Genomic DNA, 20,337 nt, shown 5'->3' with positions numbered 1-20,337 from the left:
GAAGAGATTAGGGTTTTTTGGTGGTGGTAGTGTCTCAGATCAGGCCATGTGTATTTGTTAAAAGTCAAATACAAATACATTCAAAAATCTACATCTCACAAATACACTGTTTTTTAATGTATTTGTCTTTGTGTTTTTTGAGTGCATTTTTTAGTGTATTTTGTTAATAGCCAAACACATTGTTTTTTGGAATGTATTTGTCATGTATATGAATTTTTTGGTCTTGTATCTAAATGTATATGTTGAAATCCATTCAAATATACGAAAATTTGAATATATTTGACTTCATAGTAGTTGGAATGTACACAATGTATTTGAAATACATAAAAAAAAATCACTGAAATACTTCAAAAACAAAAAAATAAAAATCAGTAAAATACATTAAAAACAAAATCACTGAAATACATAAAAAAAAAAAAAAAAGATACGGAAATACATTATGGCAAAAAAAAAAATCACTGAAATACATAAAAAAAATCACTAAAATACATCAAAAAAAATATTAATATCTAATTTAATAGCTCCACCGTTAAAGGCTAAAATCAAGGATATTTTTTTTACCTTATTCCATATATTTGTTGGCAACAAATACACGTGAAAACATACACTATTTTGTCAAAATGTAACTATAAATAATAATATTTAAAAAAATAGTTATAAATGATAAAAAGATAAATAAGGTAGTCAGTTTACCTAAAAACAAACACAGAATTAGGAAAGTTTTGTCTAAAGGGCATCGATTTGCCCTATCTGCTTTTTGTTGTCCAATTTTTGGTATGTAGTTATTTTGTCATAAATCTCTCTTTTTTTTTTTTTTTTTTGTTGCATTGTGGGTATAACAATAGGCCACCATATTCTCTGTATGTATGTAGTTTTGTTTCTTGTTTACACCCACCATTTCATTCTCTTCTCTATCTCATCCTCTTTCTTAGTTTTCTGTTAAACGGTGAGTCTTGTATTGTATCTTTCTCTTGTTTTCTTTCTTTATTATCTGACTTTTTTTTTCTTCCTGTAAAGGGAAAGCAATCTATAGAGAGGTGAAAAACAGTATTATGATCAAATTTGGAAATCATATCTAAGCTTTCTAGATCCCTTGCTTCACTTGTTTCTCTTTCAAAGGTAAATTTACAGATTTCTTTCTCTGTCATTTTTCTCCCTTTTTTCCTTATTATTTATTTGCTTTCTCATTTGGGTTTGTGTGTAAATTCATTTTATTTGAGAATTTTCACTGTGTATCTGTGTAAAAGCTCCCTTTTTTGACTTGGTGCATAACTGCTTCCACCATATTCTCTCTGTTGAAATTAAGGGAAAAACAAGTATCGGTTTGTTCTTTGATGTTTTTTTTTGTTTTTTTGAGGACATGAGAACCCGAAGCCGCTACTCTTTGGGTGCACACTGGGTAAACCCAGCTCCTGTGCAATAGCTCGTAAACCACACAAGAGAGATAACCCGAACTAGGCAATCCCCGTGCGACGAGCTCGACCCGGAAGGCAAATCCCCAGCTGTCGTAGGCGGGGGTTTCGAACCTGAGACCTCCATTATGAAAGCCCCATGCTTAACCAACTGAGCCACCCTTGCGGTTGTTCTTTGATGGTTTTTCATAGAGCTGTTTAGGGATAGAATGAGTTAAAGGCTTGTAGTTTTGAAAACAAAAAACAAGTTTTTTGGGTCTTTGATAATTTATGCAAAGCTAGTTTAGATGTTTGGAAAGACATTGCTTTTTATTTGACCAAATATATGGGGTTTCTGGATAAGAATTTTTTTCTTTAGTCTGTGATTCTTGATGTCTACATACATGTAATCAGAATGCAGATGTGTGCTTTTTTTCTTCTCTTTTTCTAGTTTCATGTAAATCTTGTTTCTTTTCTTGTTAATGGTTATACTGTCCATGGATATTTACTTCTTTGATAACTTCTGAGGTTTCTATTTTCTAGTTTCATGATGTTTAGTTCTGGTTCGCTGTGCTCCGATTTACCTTTACTTCTATTTGAAGACTAGGATGTTTGCATACTGGTTTCTTTTGGTATTGGTAAAAGGAACTTTTACAGTGTTTTTGTTGTTGCTTCAATTTTTCCTACTGCCTCAATCAAACTGAAATCATCTCTCATTGTAGTGCAAATTTTTATGATTTGATCTCAATCATTTGCTTGCAAGGCAATTACCAATGCCTGTTATGTTGTATCTTTTACACTTTTTGGTGATAATATCGGTCTTTTATTGTTCTTCTTTCCAGGCTGCAGAAGGACTAAGTGCCACTCAGCAATTCCATCTCAAACTTACTTGTGGATTGTGAAGAGGGTATAACATATAGCCCTAATGCAAGGGCAACGAAGAGCCATCGGTTCCCTTTCAGAAACTTTAGACTTTGGCTCTGCTTCAATTTCGGGTGATGATCAGCAGATATGTTGGAATGCTAGGTTATCTGATTATGTGGCATCTGCTAACGAGTCTAATATTTCTTTTAATCCTGCAAGCCAAGACAGACAGCACGTGATGGGGTGGAGTTTAGGAGAATCCAGCTCCACCAATCATCTTGGTCAGAGTGAACGAAAAACAGATCATGGATGGTCAAGTGGCTGTCCTGGACCTTCTGATGGGTCTTCCAACATTCTTGCGTTGAGTAATTTTGAAGTAAATTTGAACAGTGTTCAGATGGCTAACAGCAGTTCATTTTCTCAAGGTTCTAGTTCAAACACCCTTCCTCATGATCTCAACACAGATTCAGAATTTGACGTACACCATTGCGATGAAGACGACTGTCAGATAATGGAATGTACTCCATCATATAAGTCTGATAGACGAGGAAATGTGCGGATGTCAACTGCTACTACTTCTTTTCATCCTTTTGGTGCTGGGGCCTTCTGGAACTAGCGGATACTTGATGGATGAAAATGATGGCAGGCCGGGCTCTTCGTCTGATGGCCGACGCTTGTCTTGCAAGAGAAAAACACTTGAAGGACATGTGGGGCAGTCTTCAGGAAGTGGAAGTACAAATTATATTCCACATGCCGAAAACAGCTTATGGCATTCTCCACATTATATGATCACAGGTGCAAGTGTCTCTCTTCCAACAGAAAGCATCAATTTGTCAGAGCAGCGTAACCCAAGACCTGGGCTTCCAATTGGAGGAGCCATTTCAGAAAGTTCACTTGGTTTACCTGCAGAAAGTCCCCGTAGTACTTTCAGGCTGAGGGTTAATGGCTCACGCCAACAAGATTCCATTCCTAGTAACCTGCTTCCTGCAGTGGGTAATGTTGGAAATGTTAATGTGTCATCTGACCGGCACCCATCGAGGGTCTTTCATAGTAATTCTTTGAATTTAATGTCTATGTCTGCAGCAGATAATGTAAGTCCTCAAGGCCAGCCTTCTGTGGTCCATGTCCCTTCTCTGCGTCGAAGTGCACAGGCTAGGTGGGATTTAGGACCTAACTCGAGAACTAGCAGTTCATCAAGTTTTTCTGCCTCTGGGGAGACACACTCTCCACCATATCAAGAACCCCATTCAAGAAACATTTCACAGCATCCTATGTTCATACCTGCTACTGATGTAAGAAATTTGAACCAAAATCCTGCCAACTGGAGTTTAGCTGGCGGAAACATTTCAGTAGTTGGAAATCTTGCATCCACATCTCGAAGTGGCTCGAGTTCACGTGCCCACTCGTCTTCTCCTGCTTGGATTCCATACAGAAATCTTCCACAGTATCCCCAGCGACTGTCTGAATTTGTTCGAAGGCCTTTGTTGTCTTCAGCGGACACTGAATCTGGAGGTCGCAGTGGTAATAGCCCTCCACTACGTTTGATTTCTGCTGCCTCTCGGGCATTGGAAATTTCTGGCAATCGTCAATCAAGTTCAAGGTCCACAACTATGTTGGAGAGACATCTTGATGGCAGTATAGGAGTTCCTCATTCTTGGAGGACTTTGACTGCTGCCGGTGAAGGAAGAAGCAGGCCAGTCTCTGAGGTATGTTCTGTAACTTATGTGGTCAAATATGATTCAGCACTAGTTATAAACCAAAATGTACGTACATCATGATCCTCTTGTAAGAAGGCTTACTTACCTATCAATTAGTAATTTGCTTAGTAATTGGAATCAATGTACGGTATGCATCAAAATAAAAATCCAACGGCCACTACAGTAACATGTCACTGAACCTAAAATTATTATCCCCAATATAGCAGATTCTGCTTTCTTCTTTATGCCCCTTTAGGTTTTCCAAGCTTAATATATGTTACTGTTACAAATGTATTTTCTGGTTATATTTTGAAACATCAGCATCTCCAACTGGTTCCTCTTAACGTTTTGTCACCACAAAACTTTTAAACTTCTTTGATGATTAAATTTCTGAGGCGCTCTCACTAGTGTCTCGTTCCATTTAGTCACTAGAAGTAATTTACTGGGTTCTTTTTCATTTTTAACTTAGTGGGTTCTAGTGTAATGTACAAGCTCTCACAAGTGGGTTCTTAGTGTAATGTACAAGTTCTCACAAGTGGATTATTTTACTAGAGTTAGGAGGCCATGCCATGTATTTATTCTTGGTTGCAGTTTCCAAATTCTTATGTGGAAAGGGCTGCTTTTTGGATTTGAAGTTTGTTTAATGGATTATCCTTTTCAATGCAATTACTAGTACCATGAGTGAAGATGCAGTTAATTTATGGTTAATAATGCTAGCCTTACCTAGTTCCAGCTTTCCTCAAAAGGTTTTTGTGAAAGACTAGAATGATAAAGCTTTAATTCGTTTTATGTATGTAGTTTGCATTGTAAACCTTCCATTTATTACAAATTACTAACTGCTAATAACTTATGTTAAACAGCTTCGCAATGTATTGGATCATATGCGCAGGGGAGAAGGCTTACGACTTGAGGTTAGATTCTCGAGTAGGATGTGACGGCTTTGTAAGGTTACAGATTTTCTGTTCTATTGGCTTGTAAGCTTCTCTATCACCTACATGGTCGGGCACCAAGAACCTTGGTTTTGGCTGCCATGGCTAGACTGAACCTTGTGCTGAAAAGCCCAGTTGTCCTCCCATGTTTTTGCCTTAATATTTTTTTTATCTTGATTCTTTATATCAGCTGAGTCATGCACGCTTTCTTTTTCCTACTCTGGAGGAATATGAAGTTACAATGAACCAACATGACGTGCAAAACGGACTAATTTGAAGGAAAATTATTAGCTCGGGAGTCTTTTTACGTCAAACTTCTATGATGCGATTCAAAATGTTTGGAAGTCAAAGATAAAGAAAGACAATTGTGCAAAACCAGAAAGCACATGGAGGACTACCAACCTGTATTATGCTCTTACTTACATGCCTAAAGCCTGCGTAAACGAGTGTAGTACTGTAGAGTTACTGTGTATAAAGTGGACTAACACCAATATATCTTCAAGTTAAAACGCAGGAGAGGACATAATTAGAACTATTTCTGCTTTCATTTTCTAATCCAAAATCATTCTTTAGATTCCTATTATTCGCCCCTTTTTTTATTTGCTGGGGAGAATTAGCAGTGTTGGGGTATCATTTTTCTTGTTGTGCTATTTTTCTGTTCCCTTTGTAATAAAATTAGAGTTGCCTTTTATAATGAAGAGAGTAAAGCAGCTGTCTTCTCAGTCTTTTATGTGCAATTAAATTTCTTTCTTATATTCCAGGATGTTATGATCCTTGATCAGTCAGTCTTCTTTGGGATGGCGGATATTCATGATCACCATAGGGATATGCGGGTCGATGTTGACAACATGTCATATGAGGTTAGTGTGCTAAACAGAATTATATTATATTCTGTACAAACGTTATGCTAACTTGTCCAGGTGCTATGTGTTTGCAGGAGTTACTGGCACTTGAAGAGCACATTGGGAACGCGTGCACTGGGCTGAGTGAAGAAACTATTTTGAGGAGTTTGAAGCAACACAAATATATTTGCATTAAAAAAGAAGACCCCGTTGAATCAGAGCCATGCTGTATATGTCAGGTAACTTAATTTGATATTTTGTATTACAACATGCCAGAGATCTAATGAAATTTAGTTCATCCCGGTTCTTGGAGTTTTCTAATTTAGGTGTTGGAATGGTGTTTTGCAGGAAGAATATAATGATGGAGAAGATCTTGGTGCATTGGAGTGTGGCCATGATTTTCACGCAGACTGCATTAAACAGTGGCTCAAACATAAGAATTTATGCCCCGTTTGCAAGACAACAGGGCTGAATACCTGAGGCAGGCATTATACCTTATTCCCTTAATTAAGGATCCGTGATGCTTAACGAAGATTTGGCGCCACAAAAGTGGATCTCCTTTATCCTCCATGGCATCATCTGAGAAAGATATTTGTATTTTTCTTGTTTATTTTTGTTTCTGATATTCGTCTGGTGGATTTGGCACTAGCATCATAGTCATTCATTTAGGTAAGAGTTGCGTCATTGCTCATTTAGAATTTATGGTTTGGCTACCAATTTATTGACACCATTGATATTTACTTGGTCTCGCTTTTTCCTAACTCTTTGTTGTTTCCTAAATGCATTATAGTATGCATATGATTGGATTCGAGGTTCTATAAACCCTTCAGAATTCTCCCAACTGTCATGTCTTACTTGCACCCCAGATTGACGCCTCATTTGTTTCCCTTTAATGGGGGGTTTGGATTTGAATCATCAGATTTCAGCCTATTAAGTATATATATATATATTTTTTGCCTTCCACAATCACCAATTAGCTCTTGAATAGAGTTGAATTATTTAAATCTTGTATAGAGTTTTAAAATCATTAAGGTATTCGCTTCACATTTTCTGCGATGTAACATTTTATTATTATAACAATAACAACATATCCAGTGTAATTTCACAAGTGGGGTCTGGAGGTAGAGTGAAAATAGACCTTACCTCTACCTTGCGAGGTAGAGAGGCTGTTTCCGAAAGATAACATTTTATTATTAACTTGCTATTATTACTGACCATCTTCATCATTAGCAACCGCTACTCAACAATCAATACGAACCACGTCTATAACATGGGATAAATTTCACATATGGTCATACAACTATGAACTTTTTTTTACCAAAGTTACTTAACTATTTTTTCTAGTACAAAAGTTACAAAAATTTGCCCTTACTAACCAATGTTTTAAAAGGCGCGGGTGCAAAGCGCAGCATTTTACCTGATACGAGGCTAGGAGTAAGCCTTGAGGCGTAAGCCCTATGGATCTTAAAGAAAACTCCTACACAGATATCAGCGTTGGCACTACTATTAAGTTCTCCTAAACATCGCCAAGCGCTAATGAGAGTATTAGACGAAGCCCATGTTCCTGCAAGCACAAGTAGTTAAAATTTAGCATTTTTTTTGTGCGGATTGCCCTTCAAAGACAATGGTCTTTAATTTTTACCCCTTAAATTGATGGTCTTGAATTTTTGCTCTTCGCCTAATACCATGAGGTTTGGGGTTCGAACCCCGGCTCAGTAAAAAAAAAAAAGAAGAAGGAATTCTAGCAAGGCAGAGTTTTGTAGCAAAATTAGGCCTATTCGGGCAAAAGTTAGGCTTTAAAGCAGAATTTTGCAAAATTTCAACTGAGTAAAAAAAAAAAATTCCTTAATGCAAACGCCTTATGCCTGAAGGCAAAACTCTGCCTTAAGGTAAAGTTTGTCTTATGCCTGAAGGCAAACTCTACCTGATCAGGCAGAGTTTGAAACTCTGTCTGAAGATAGCAAAACTCTGTCTTGCGAATCCAAACTCTACCTTACCATTTTTTTTTAAAAAAAATTGACTGAGCGAGGGTTCGAACTAGGAACCAAGGGGTTTTAGCGAAGGGAAAAAATTAAAGACCACCAAGTTGAGGGGCAAAAATTAAAGACCACCCCCGAATAAGGACAATCGTGCAAATTGCCCAAAATTTAGCCAATATGGTGGCCCATGTCATCGGAGACCATCAAATCTCCTTCAACCGAGAAGAGCTCTAAAAGAAGGGGCGGCACACAAAAAAGCGCTCCCCTGAATAAGGAATACACAATTAGAAATGCCAAACCAGAACAAGTGATGATTGATGAAGCTAAATTCATCATTTTCGCAGTTACCCGCTAGAAGAGAAACAAAAAGAATTAAAATTAGGGCTAAAAGTCAAAAAATCTTTTGACTTTTAAGTTTTTAAATTTAATAAACTACTTTGTGATTTTTAGGTATTAATTTAAAGATTTATTATGCAATTTAAACTCTAATTTGGAGAGGTTTTTTGCACTTACGTCCCAAAAGCAAAAACTCACCCAACGCCTAAGCGTACGCTTAGAACAGTGAGCTTACGCCTCGCGGTACTTTTGCCTCCCCAGATCGCCCCGGTGCGTTTTTTCTACGCTTCGCCCCATAAACGCCTTATAAAGCACATTTACTAACACAAAAGTCACATTTGATTCGATTTTCGGTTTTTCGTGAACACCCTTAACCACCATTGCTAATTGCCATCGTCGTCGGGTATTAGGGTGAAATTCATCAAAAAAGTAATGTACTTAATTTGGACGTAACATCTATTATTTAACTTAGCTAAATTTTACATTTATTAGTTTTTAACTGAAGACGATTTATATTTCTATATTTCTTTTCTATTCCATTGACTTTACTATTATGTACAAGGGAGAATGGCAAGATTTGGTCGTACCTACCGTCACAGGGATAGTACGGAATTTTGGCATTTTGATGCTGTGAAGCTGCCACACGTGGAAGCATAATCCTACGTTTATCCTCATCATTTTCTCAAAGGGAATTCCCACCTAGGCCTTGTAATTGGTATATAGTGTAGTACGTAACATTTTTTAGTTGGTCAAATTTAGTCAACTTTAAAGGCATATTTAAGAATCATCTACTTTATACATATGTGCTTGAACTATTATTTAGTGCTCCCTTGGTCCAAATTTATGTGACATTCTTTTTTTTTGGTAATTCACACAAATGCCCCTATTTTAGGGTGTTCTTTAATTTTACCTCTCAAATCGTTGGTCTTTAATTTTTATCCTTTGACATTTTAAGTAACAAAAGAGTGGCAAAAATACCTCAACATCGAAAAAATAAAAAAAGAGATCCGAATTTATGACCTAATTTCGCAGGGTAAAGTTTTATGCCTTATCAGGCAAAGTTACATAGAAACTATGATTTGTCCGACATAGTTCTGCAGAAATTAAGGTATCTGGCATAACTTCATTTCTATAAAATTTATGTCGGACAAAGCAAAGTTTCTATAAACTTATGATGGGCGAATTAGTTACTACACAAATATGCCGAATAACTTAATCTCTACAAAACTATGTCGGACAAGGCATAGTTTCTATGTAACTTTGCCTTGCGAATTTTTTTTCCCGACTCTACTGGAGATCAAATCCAAAATCTATAGTTTCTTAGACCAGCGAATTATAAGGGTACTTTGACCCACAAATTTTCATAAAATGAGAAGTAGGGACAAAAATTAAAGACCAGCGATTTGAGGGCAAAAATTAAAGACCAGTCGATATGAAGGACAATCCGTGCAAAAACTTGTCTCTTTTTTATTCGGTCCAAAAACGAATGACACATTTTCATATTTTGTAACAACTAAATTTTAAACTTCTCATTTTACTCTTAATGAAATAATTTATAGCCACACAAATATTTAGAACTTATTTTGGACCACAAGTTTCAAAATTCTTTTTTCTCATTTGGGTTTGTGTGTAAATTCATTTTATTTGGGAAGGCGGATATTCATGATCGCCATAGGGATAGTTTCATCATTGCTCATTTAGAATTTTATTTGTTTGGCTACCAATTTATTGACACCATTGATATTTACTTGGTCTCGCTTTCCTAACTCTTTCTTGTTTCCTAAATGCATTATAGTGTGCATATGATTGGATTCGAGGTTCTATAAACCATTCAGAATTCTCCCAAGTGTCATGTCTTACTTGCATCCCAGATTGACGCCTCATTTGTTCCCCTTTAATGGGGATTTGGATTTAAATCATCAGGATTCAGCCTAAGTGTGTATGTGTGTATATATATACACATAAATATATTTTGCCTTCCACAATCACCAATTACCTCTATAGCATGCCATCATTACCAATCACTTTCGCACACGAGTCTTCATCGCACTATCCTCATCGTCATTCGTCAACCACTAATCTCTTCCACCACCATCGATTACGAATCATTTACACCATCAGCTTCTCCCACACAGTTACTATCGCTAGTCACCATTGCATATCCATAATCAGTTATATCGTGGGACTACATTAATTCAGTCAGTCGTCACTGTACAACCTTCTTTGCTAGTCTCCTCCATTACTATGATCGCCACGTCCCGCCACTTTATGATATTATAATTGTTTATTACCACTACTAGGGGTGTTAATAGTTCGATTTGAGTCGGTTTTCCTCTAAAAGAAAACCAAACCAATTAGGTCAGCGTTTCATCGATTCGATTTTATCAGTTTTTTCGCTTAATTCAATTTTATTGATCTTTTTCTAAAATATATGACAATGTACTTTTAAGCACATATTAAATTGGCTATATTCAGCATAACACTATCAAGTCAATTATTCTTTCAGAAAAGAAGGAAAATATATATTTAATCATGTTATACATAGCTTCCTCCAAAAAATTGTATGCATTGAAGAATTTAGCCATTTTCAAGAAATATCTTAAAATTTCTTACAATGGATCTTTTTTGTGTGCAAAAAACTAAAAATCTAGTTGTGATATACCAAGATATCTTGATGATAATTTAATTAAACAATACTAATTAATAATTAAAGGACTCAAAAACAAGTTAGTTTGTACATGAAATCGATTCTTAGAATTATCAAAATAAAGTGTACAAATCAAACTGGAAAGTGAAGGCATTAGAATACTATAAAAGCAAACATCTAAATTAGGAACCAAGAGTGTAAACATTAATATGTACCGTAACATTATAAAAATTTAACTAAAATATACGTGTATATGTGGAATTATAATTTATATCGTCGGTTTGGTTTGATTTTTCGGTTAGTTTTTGATTAAAACCAAAACCAGACCAAATTTTGTTGGTTTATAAAATTAAAAACCAAAATCAAACCAAACCAAAAGCTTACTGATTTTTTAATTAGTTTGATTCGATTTACGGTTGGGTTTGATTATTTTGTTTTTCGTGAACACCTCTAACCACCACTGCTAATTGTCATGGTCGTCATCGACTCATCTTTTAGAGAGAGATTCATCAAAAAATTAATTACTTAATTTAGATATAACATCTATTATTAACTTATCTGAGTTTTTTTTTTTTTTTAACTAAAGACAGTTATATTTATTAGGACATTGAGAAAGCAAATAGTTATAATTCATCTATGCTTTGATATTGTGGTAAGTGCACAACGCGTGATATGTGTGTGACACTCATCCCCTTGTTTTGCGTATTTACGTCGTAGTTTATGTTGTGAGCCTTGACACAACTCAATATTATCATATGAGACTTGTTGCGATCGTTTGGGATCAAGTGAGTTTTAAGAGATTTTGAAACTTGATTGCGATTGCTGATTTTGTTGTCAACTGGTGCACCGCAATCGCGGAGCTAGGCTTGCGATTGCGAAGGGTGTTTAGCCAACTGAGCTTTGCTTTCGTGAAAATTGGGTGCGCTCGTGGTGCATGGTCAAACTTGAACTGCCATTTTTGTTGTTGTCATGGTTAAGCATGGATTGACCAATTTTCGCTTTCGTGAAGTTCTCAATCGTGATCGCGAAAGGCATGGATAGGGCCTAAGCCGCTATGTCGGAGCAAAGTTTGCCATCGCTGTAGGCCAGGGGTATAAAAAACGACAGCTTGTGAACTATGATATTTTTATCACTTTTTTGACAAAACCTAGTTCGACTTTGTATTACTTTTGGACTAAGAAATCATCCACTGAATTGGACTAAATGTTCTAAACACAAACGTGAGTTTATATCATGGTTTTCCATGGATTTTTGTCATCAAATCATGGACTTTGAATGAATTAGCTTGGGGTTTGAGACCTAAACTTAAGATTTTAGAACCTTAATAATAAGTTACATAGTAAACGAAGTCAAAATAGAAACTTAACTATAAATTGGGACTCATAGGGTTATGGATAATCCATATCTGAAATTTGTTTCCGGTTTTGATTATGTTGATGAAAACTTGAAGTGCTCCGGAGCCTAAAGGGTATAAAAATACACGGTATTTACCAAAACGGAATGACCAAAAATTTATATACCAAAAGGGGTATATCGTGGGCTGATCCATGATATACCCCAATTTGTTTTTTCATCTGACACCAAGTCAACGAAAAATTAAAAAAAAAATTAATTAATTATATAACGTGGATCAGTCCACGTTATACAATTAAATTTTTTATCCCGTTTAACAAATACTTGGTAAGACGTTACCTAAATTTAAATCATATTCGGTTATGTTTTTAATAAAAAAAAATTATTGATTTTTTTAATTTTTAAAGCATGATTAACTCAAATAAATATTTTAACACATGCAATAATTAAATGTGTTATATATGCGAACAGAAATAAAAAATAAAAAATAATTTAAATAAACGTCACACATTAACTGAGTAGTAAATGTTAAATTACATACTAACTATTAAACGGTACAAGACATGTTATGTATTCTTGGAAGATTACATAAGGAAACAACGATCGTACAACTTAAGAAAAAACATAAAAACCAACAAGCAACAACAACTACTGATTTCTGTCGGGGCAGCCATTCCTTTTATGACCTGTTTGCTTGCACGTAATACACTTCATTCCTCCTTCTAGTTGTAGTCCGCGCTCCTGAAGCCGAAGTAAGTTTTGTTTGAAAAAACTTAGTGTTTGACTGTAAGGTTATTTTAGTCAACTTTATATGTCGAGAAAATTAGTCAGCTTTATTTTCAAAAATTGAAACCACAGAAGTGAAATTGACATTCACAACTACATTACCCCGGGATTTTTACGTTGAAATCTATTGCATATCATCATCTTATAAGTACATAAAACTGAAAATTTCACGCCAATTTGGGGGAAAATTGAAATTGAATGGGATAAAAGGTGTTTTTTCAAAAATCGGCTCGGCCAAAGTTTTTCCGCGTAGATCTCGAAAAAATATGCAAGTTAAAAAAAAACGCGTAAAAAGGACGTCTGAGCGCAAAGTTATGACCATCTAAAGTTTGACCACTTTACAACTAGTTTTCAAACAAAACTTACTTCGGGCACCTTTTCAACCCCTAAAATGACGATCCGAACGTCTACGTATCCTTGATGTATTGAGCTTACATTATTGTACGCAGAAAAAATATCAGGTTCTATATAAAATATTGACGTTTCGGAGTCTTGACACACGACTAATCGTTGGTCAAAGTATGGAAAAATCACTAAGTTTTTTCAAATAAAACTTACTTCGGGCACCTTTTCAACCCCTAAAATGACTATCCGAACGTCTACGTATCCTTTATGTATTGAGCTTACATTATTGTACGCAGAAATAAATATCAGGTTCTATATAAAATATTGACGTTTCGGAGTCTTGACACACGACTAATCGTTGGTCAAAGTATGGAAAAATCACTAAGTTTTTTCAAACAAAACTTACTTCAGGCATCTTTTGAACCCCTAAAATGACTATCCGAACGTCTACGTATCCTTGATGTATTGGGCCTACATTATTGTACGCAGAAAAAAATATCAGGTTCTAGATAAAATATTGACGTTTCGGAGTCTTGACACACGACTAATCGTTAGTCAAAGTATGGAAAAAACACTTCGGGCATTTTGGTTCCGGACTCCTATTTTGTAAAACGCTGGAATTTTTTTTTAATTGTATAACATGGACTGATCCACGTTATACAATATAAATTTTATAACGTGCATCAGTCCACGTTATACAAGTTATAATTGTATAACGTGGACTGATCCACGTTATACAATTAATTAATTTTTTTTTTTAATTTTTCGTTGACTTGGTGTCAGATGAAAACAAAATTTGGGGTATATCGTGGATCAGCCCACGATATACCCCTTTTGGTATATAAATTTTTGGTCATTCCATTTTGGTAAATACCGTGTATTTTTATACCCTTTAGGCTCCGGACTCTCTTATGTGATTTCTGCGTACCATCTTGCTTGTGAGAGAAGTTTCCAAGAATGTGGACATGAAATCAAATACTTTTAATTCATCAGTGCTTTGATTTTTCTGATTTTTTTTCTCTATAATTTGAAAACTTAATACTCGCATTGAAATATTGAAAACGAAATTAAACCGACCAACAAATGCTATTTTTAACTCTTCCAAGAAATGACCGTTATGGAAACAACTATGGACAAAGGCTTCGCCAGATCATGAGTGAATAGAAAATGTTCAACACATTACAAGATTGATGCTGCGAAGAACTATAAAGTTCTGTTGTTTCATTTTGATCTAATTTTTGCTTTTTTGGGCATCATTTTCATGGCTTTTCAAACTCAAAGCACCAAATCCCATTGGAAATGCAAGGGAGATAAAGCTTACACACTGAATGGAAATATGCATGTATGTGTTCAGTTGTCCTTCTCCTTCTAACAATCTAGTAACTAACTAAGGTGTGAAAAAAATGAAAAGGATGAAAGATATGTTCTTGGAAAAGATACAGACATCAAACGAGACTTTGTTTTTTTCGTGCTTATTCAATTAACAAGATTCAGTAATGCTGTCTATCCCGAATTTCGGTAACAATTAAATTTGTAAGTGAGGTATAGGATATGTGAATGGGCTATAACCTATATATATATATGCGTGTAATGGTGATTGATTTATGCCAAATACATTAAGCAATATTGGAAGGATAAGCGAACTAATGAAGAACACCAGGAGCTCCGGACCAATATCCTTTGAGAGAGGGCTTTTTATATTTGACTATTACAATGTTGAGAAATGGAGAGGAAGCTAACCCCAAAAAGGTGAGAAATGTCCTCTATTTATAGGTATGCCTCATGGGCCATGAATACAATACAAAAACCTTTATGAATAAAGAAACCCTAAAAAGGATAAGGTATGACCGTACGGTCTGACACCCGTACGATCGTCAGTGCAAATGGCAGAACGGTTTCCTGACGCGTGGTAACCTCGCCACCGGTTACCCGAACCAACGGATACATTGATTTTGGATCGGCGTATCCAGACCAACGGACATGTTGATTTGGGCTCGGCGTATCCGGACCAACGGACACGTTGATTTGGGCTCAGTGTATCCGGACCAACAGGCACTCTTTTCTTGTCTCGGGTCCATTACATCCGGTACGAAACCCCGTTGTGAAAAATATTAAACACGCTCGTGCTCATTTGGACTTACCCTTAGCTCCGGTCTCACCGGTCACACATCGACCCAATTTTTACCGTATACAGATAGTCCCCACACTTTCCGGATCGTAGCTTTATCGGAGCGACGGGAAGTGGATAAGTCCCAAAACTGGTGGTTCCACAAGCTCGTTCTTATCTTCAAATTAGGTGGGAACCGTTATGTCACGTCCTTCTGACTTCGGCCACGTGTCTCACCCCGAGTGGCCGGCCCCGGGAACCGCCTTAATCCACGTCGCTTCAAGTCACGTCCCATTAATTCTGGGGCACGTGTCGTCTCTCGATTGGTCGTCCTTTGTAACCGCTATAGTGAACCGTCTATATAAGGGCCAAAGTTGCTCATTTTTCACTTTCCATTTTCACTTCTCACTCTCCACTTTTTACTTCTTATCTCTTTGATCATAAACTCTTTCGTTTACTTCCTTACTTGTATTGAATCCTCAACAAGGTTAAAATCGAGTCTCCAATCCTTCTAATCTTCCTCTTTCATTATTTTGCTCTTGTCTTGAAACTTTCATCTGCATCTTCAAATCTTCATACCAACTCTTTCATCTTTAAAATGTCAGCCAACACTGATTCTACTTCCCAGGACGTTCCCTCGGTTTCTTCCCCGGGTGCCGAGCCTACTTTTAAACCCAAAGGAAAAACCTTTGTGGAACCAACCGCCCTGGACATAATACCGTCCAAACCCAATTATAATCACGAGTTTTCCATTGAGAAACTGGTACAAATCACGGATAGGGGTTTTGACTTGAGGCGGTACCCTTCGTCAATTACAGAGGATCTCCTCCCTCAGGTCCGGGCTGATTGAGGATAGGATAAGCATCCGGTTCAAGTGTTTGCCCTCAGACCCGACGAGTCCGTTACCGACTACAAAGAAGGGTTCTTATACATTTACACGTACCCGTTCACGCTTAAACTCGATCCCCCAATTGATCCGGTCATTCTCGAGTTGTACCGGACATACAATGTATGCTTAGCTCAAATCGGGCCGATTATCTGGAGGATCTTGTCCTGCCTCGGTCTATTGTGTAATAATGCCAACAAGGAATTCACGTTGGCACACTTCATCCGACTATATAGCCCAAGGATCTTCCGAGGAGGCGTGATAAAGGTCGTCAAACGAGGTCGGAACCCGATTCTTTCCAAACTCGATGAGGATATGTTATATGTAGAAGTACACGATACCATGCGTACTTGTATTAGGCATCATTACCCCCCCCCCCCCCCCCACACACACACAACCTATGACCGAAGTTCCCACGACAGACCTTTCTTTTTTGGGGTTCTATTACCCCCCCCCCCCACCCCCCCGAACTTTTTTAAAACTGAATAGCTACCATCCGGAAAATTGGATATTTAAAATCTTATGGGAGAGTGTATACTCTCCTTGCCACATGTATATTTATTTATTTATTTTTCTTTTTAAAAAAAATCTTTTCATCACTTTCTTATTCTTTTCTTTCTTCTTCTCTTTCTTCAACATTTCCTCCAACTCAACAATGGTTGTCGCCCCTCTTGTACCTTTTCATTTTTCTCTTTTATTTTATTTTCCTTTATATTGCTTCTTCATTATGATCTACCATGGAAACATTGCTATAAGTCCATGTTATTTGAAGCTTGTCAGAAAAGTTCAGAACAATATTTTATGGATTTACGAAATTGGGGCTTCTTTCAAGACTTAATTTTTTCTTGTTTGCATTTGAATGGAGGTCTGTCAATGGATGGAGATTTCATTCTCATTATTTTTTGCTTGCTATTCCGGCGACAATCTTTTTCCCGATCTCATATTTGCCATGGCCGGAATTTGAAATGTCTCCAAACTTTTCTATTTCTTGGTTGTGTTTCGTTAGAGGGGTAATTGTTAGCTTTAGCAAAATCAAATTATATTACATTGGCAGTATTTTAATGATGACACTCTTTATGTGTAGGTAATCCAAAGAGGAAGAAGAGGCTCCCACAAAGGCAACTTATGGAAAGGAGTAAAACTCCCAACGTTAAGAGAATACAAGCCAACTACAAAAGGAAACAAGATTGGTCAAACTCACATCAAGACGACAGAAGGAAAAGATCACTAAGACCTCTCCACAAGTAAAGAAGATTAATCAAGTCCGTCAATTAGCAGCCGAAGGATACAAATCAATCAAGCAAGTTCTTACACCATCTACAGCAAAGGAAAAGAAATTCGAACAACTCACTGGTCAGCAAGCCGCGTCAACTTTACAAGGAAAGAAGAATCAAGACAAATCAGCCACGTCAACTACACAAGGAATGAGGAAACAAGATCAATCAGCGGATACCTAAAAGATCCCTGATTGAAACAAACTCCCTTGGGTTACGTTAGAGCAAGCAAATCAGAAACAATCGAATGGAAAGATTGATTCATCACCATCAGTCAAGATTTAGAAGCAGGACTATCCTCAAGTATAATACAACCCTCACAAGCCGAAGACACCCACAACTTCACTTGAGCAAAATAGTTGTTTACTCTTAATCTTGTAAAAAGCACTATATTTAGTTGAGTCTTATAGTGTTAGAAAAAGAAAAGAGAGAATAGTTAGCTATACAGGTTGAGGCTGTCATTAGAAGCATATTAGAAACTGTCAAAGTTGGAGTCATGGTTCAAGTTGAACCATCTTTGTAATCAAGTTACCATAAGAGCTCTAAGGAAACCCTTGTAACCCAAGGGGATGGATTAGGCACCACACCGGTGATCCGAACCAGTATACAACTGTTTGTGTTCATTTGATTTTGCATTACATTACTTATATTTATCTGTCTACAAACAAAGTTTTGAGAAGTTTAGGGAAGTCTAGTTAACTTAACAGTCGACTCAGATAATAAAAAATTGCAATTCACCCCCCCCCCCCCCCCACCGCCCCTCTTGTGTTTCAATTGGTATCAGAGCAGGTCTCACATAACGTGGCCTTACAGCACATGAGAAAAGATCAGATGGATGGATATCACATTCCTTATGCAATTTTACAAGATGGACATTCTCCAACGAAACCACTATATTTCAGTGGTCAGCACTACAACCATTGGAAGGAAAGATTCAAAACCTCCGTCCTATGAATTGACTACTAAGCTTGCCTAGTTATCAAGAAGGGACCGCCGGTTCCAAATGTTGACGCAAAGGATTTGAAAAGAAAAATCGATACAGAATCCTTCGAAGTCACAAAAGAGCAACAAGAGGTAATTGAAACTAACGCTAGAGCTATAAGTATGCTTTATTGTGCAGTTAGCGGTGAAGAGTACGGGAAGATATCAACTTGTGAAACAGCTAAGGAAATGTGGGACAAACTGGAGGTTACCTATGAAGGCTTATCAGAAGTCAGGAAATCGAGGATTGATGCTCTTCAAACTGAAAACGATCTGTTCATGATGAAGGAAGATGAAGATATTGAATCTATGTTCACTCGTTTCAGTAAAATACTGAGCGAACTAAAGTCCCTAGGGACTGTGTACATAAATGGGCAAAATGTCAGAAAGCTCGTGAGGAGTTTGCCTAAAGCATGGAAAACTGAAGCCATTGTTCTACAAAGTGGAAAGCTGGATGACATGACTTATGATGAGCTCAGAGGAAATCTGATGGCCTTTGAGACTAATCATATCAAAAGATACTCAAAGGAAGAAAAGAAAAAGATTGTTGTTTTCAAAACAACCACAGAAGAAAGTGAAGATGACGAAAGCAATGATGCTTTGGCCATGATAAATCAAGGAGTTAAAAGTATCCTGAGGAAAAAGAGAACCAAACCCTGATATGGATACAAAAACAGTGATGACATATGCTATCAATGTGGAAAGCTAGGCCACATCAAAGCAGAATGTCCAGAACTCAAGAACAAGAACTACAGAAAGCAACACACTTCCAGATCTTATGGAGCATAGAATGACGAAGATGAGTTAGATGCAGAATCAGAGAACGTAGCCAACATGTGCTTCATGGCTATTTGAGAAACCAGTAAGGTAAGAGCTCTCAATTGTTCAAAGTGTAGTGAACTTCAAGAATCTCGTGATCTGGTCATTAATGAACTTCAAAAAATGATTGATGAATACAATAAGTTGGCTAAAGAAAAGAAGGACTGGCAAATTCTTCTAGAAGCAAGCCAAATTGAAGTAGACTTGCTTGAAGAGGAATTAGGTGAGATCAAAATACAACTAAACAGCATTAAGAAACCACCCAGTCACAGTTCTGTCAGATCAAATAGATCCTATTTGAGAAATTATTATAACAACGAATTTGGTAGGAACCAGTCGACTTTCGATCGGTCCTTAACTGAATTTCACTCTGCATCAAAAGATTTTCCTAAAAACAACTTTTCTTGTTATTCCTGTGGAAAATTAGGACACAAATCTTTCAACTACAACTACAAGAATGCCAAACCAGGAAAATAGATTGGAGGCCCAAAAATGCCATTCCAGGGCAAGCTACTACTAACCCGCAAGGACCTAAGAGCACTTGGGTACCTAAAAGACATTGATTTCTTTGTCGTGCAGGAAAAACCCAAGAAGACCTTTAAAAAGTATATGTAGGTCATTGACAGTGGGTGTTCCAGACATATGACGGAAAAACGTGATAATTTCAAATTTGTGAAAAAAATAGATGGAGGTCAAATCAGATTCGGTGATAATGCAAAAGGAGATGTTGTTGGGGTTGGATGCATCACTCTGAGTCCCTCATGTGACTTAGTATAAGTATACTTAGTGAACGGACTTAAGTATAATCTTCTGAGTATCAGTCAACCATGTGATGTTGGATTCAAAGTACTGTTCGATGCTATCAAATGCACACTGAGTCATGCAACAAGAAATCTTATCATCTTCGGTGAAAGAGTAGAAAATATTTATGTTTTTATTAATGTTGATTTACCTACTCTTACTTGTCTTGCATCTATAGCTAGTGATCCATGGATTTGGCATAGAAAACTAGGACATGCTAGCATGCATATTCTTGAAAAACTCTCTAAGCATGATTTGGTCCTTGGACTCCCCAAACTAAACTTTTCAAAAGATCATATA

The 20,337-nt window shown here is 36.8% G+C and overlaps 1 pseudogene; it reads left to right on the top strand.

Annotated features, from left to right (window-relative positions):
- Positions 1-829: 829 nt before the first annotated feature.
- On the top strand, positions 830-19,077 carry LOC132619847 (probable E3 ubiquitin-protein ligase RHG1A; annotated as a pseudogene).
- Positions 19,078-20,337: the final 1,260 nt, after the last annotated feature.

The sequence above is a fragment of the Lycium barbarum genome, chromosome 11 (genome assembly GCF_019175385.1).
Source record: "Lycium barbarum isolate Lr01 chromosome 11, ASM1917538v2, whole genome shotgun sequence".
Taxonomy (NCBI): domain Eukaryota; kingdom Viridiplantae; phylum Streptophyta; class Magnoliopsida; order Solanales; family Solanaceae; genus Lycium; species Lycium barbarum.
The sequence above is the reverse complement of the archived record's forward strand: the minus strand, read 5'-3'. Positions and strand labels throughout refer to the sequence as shown.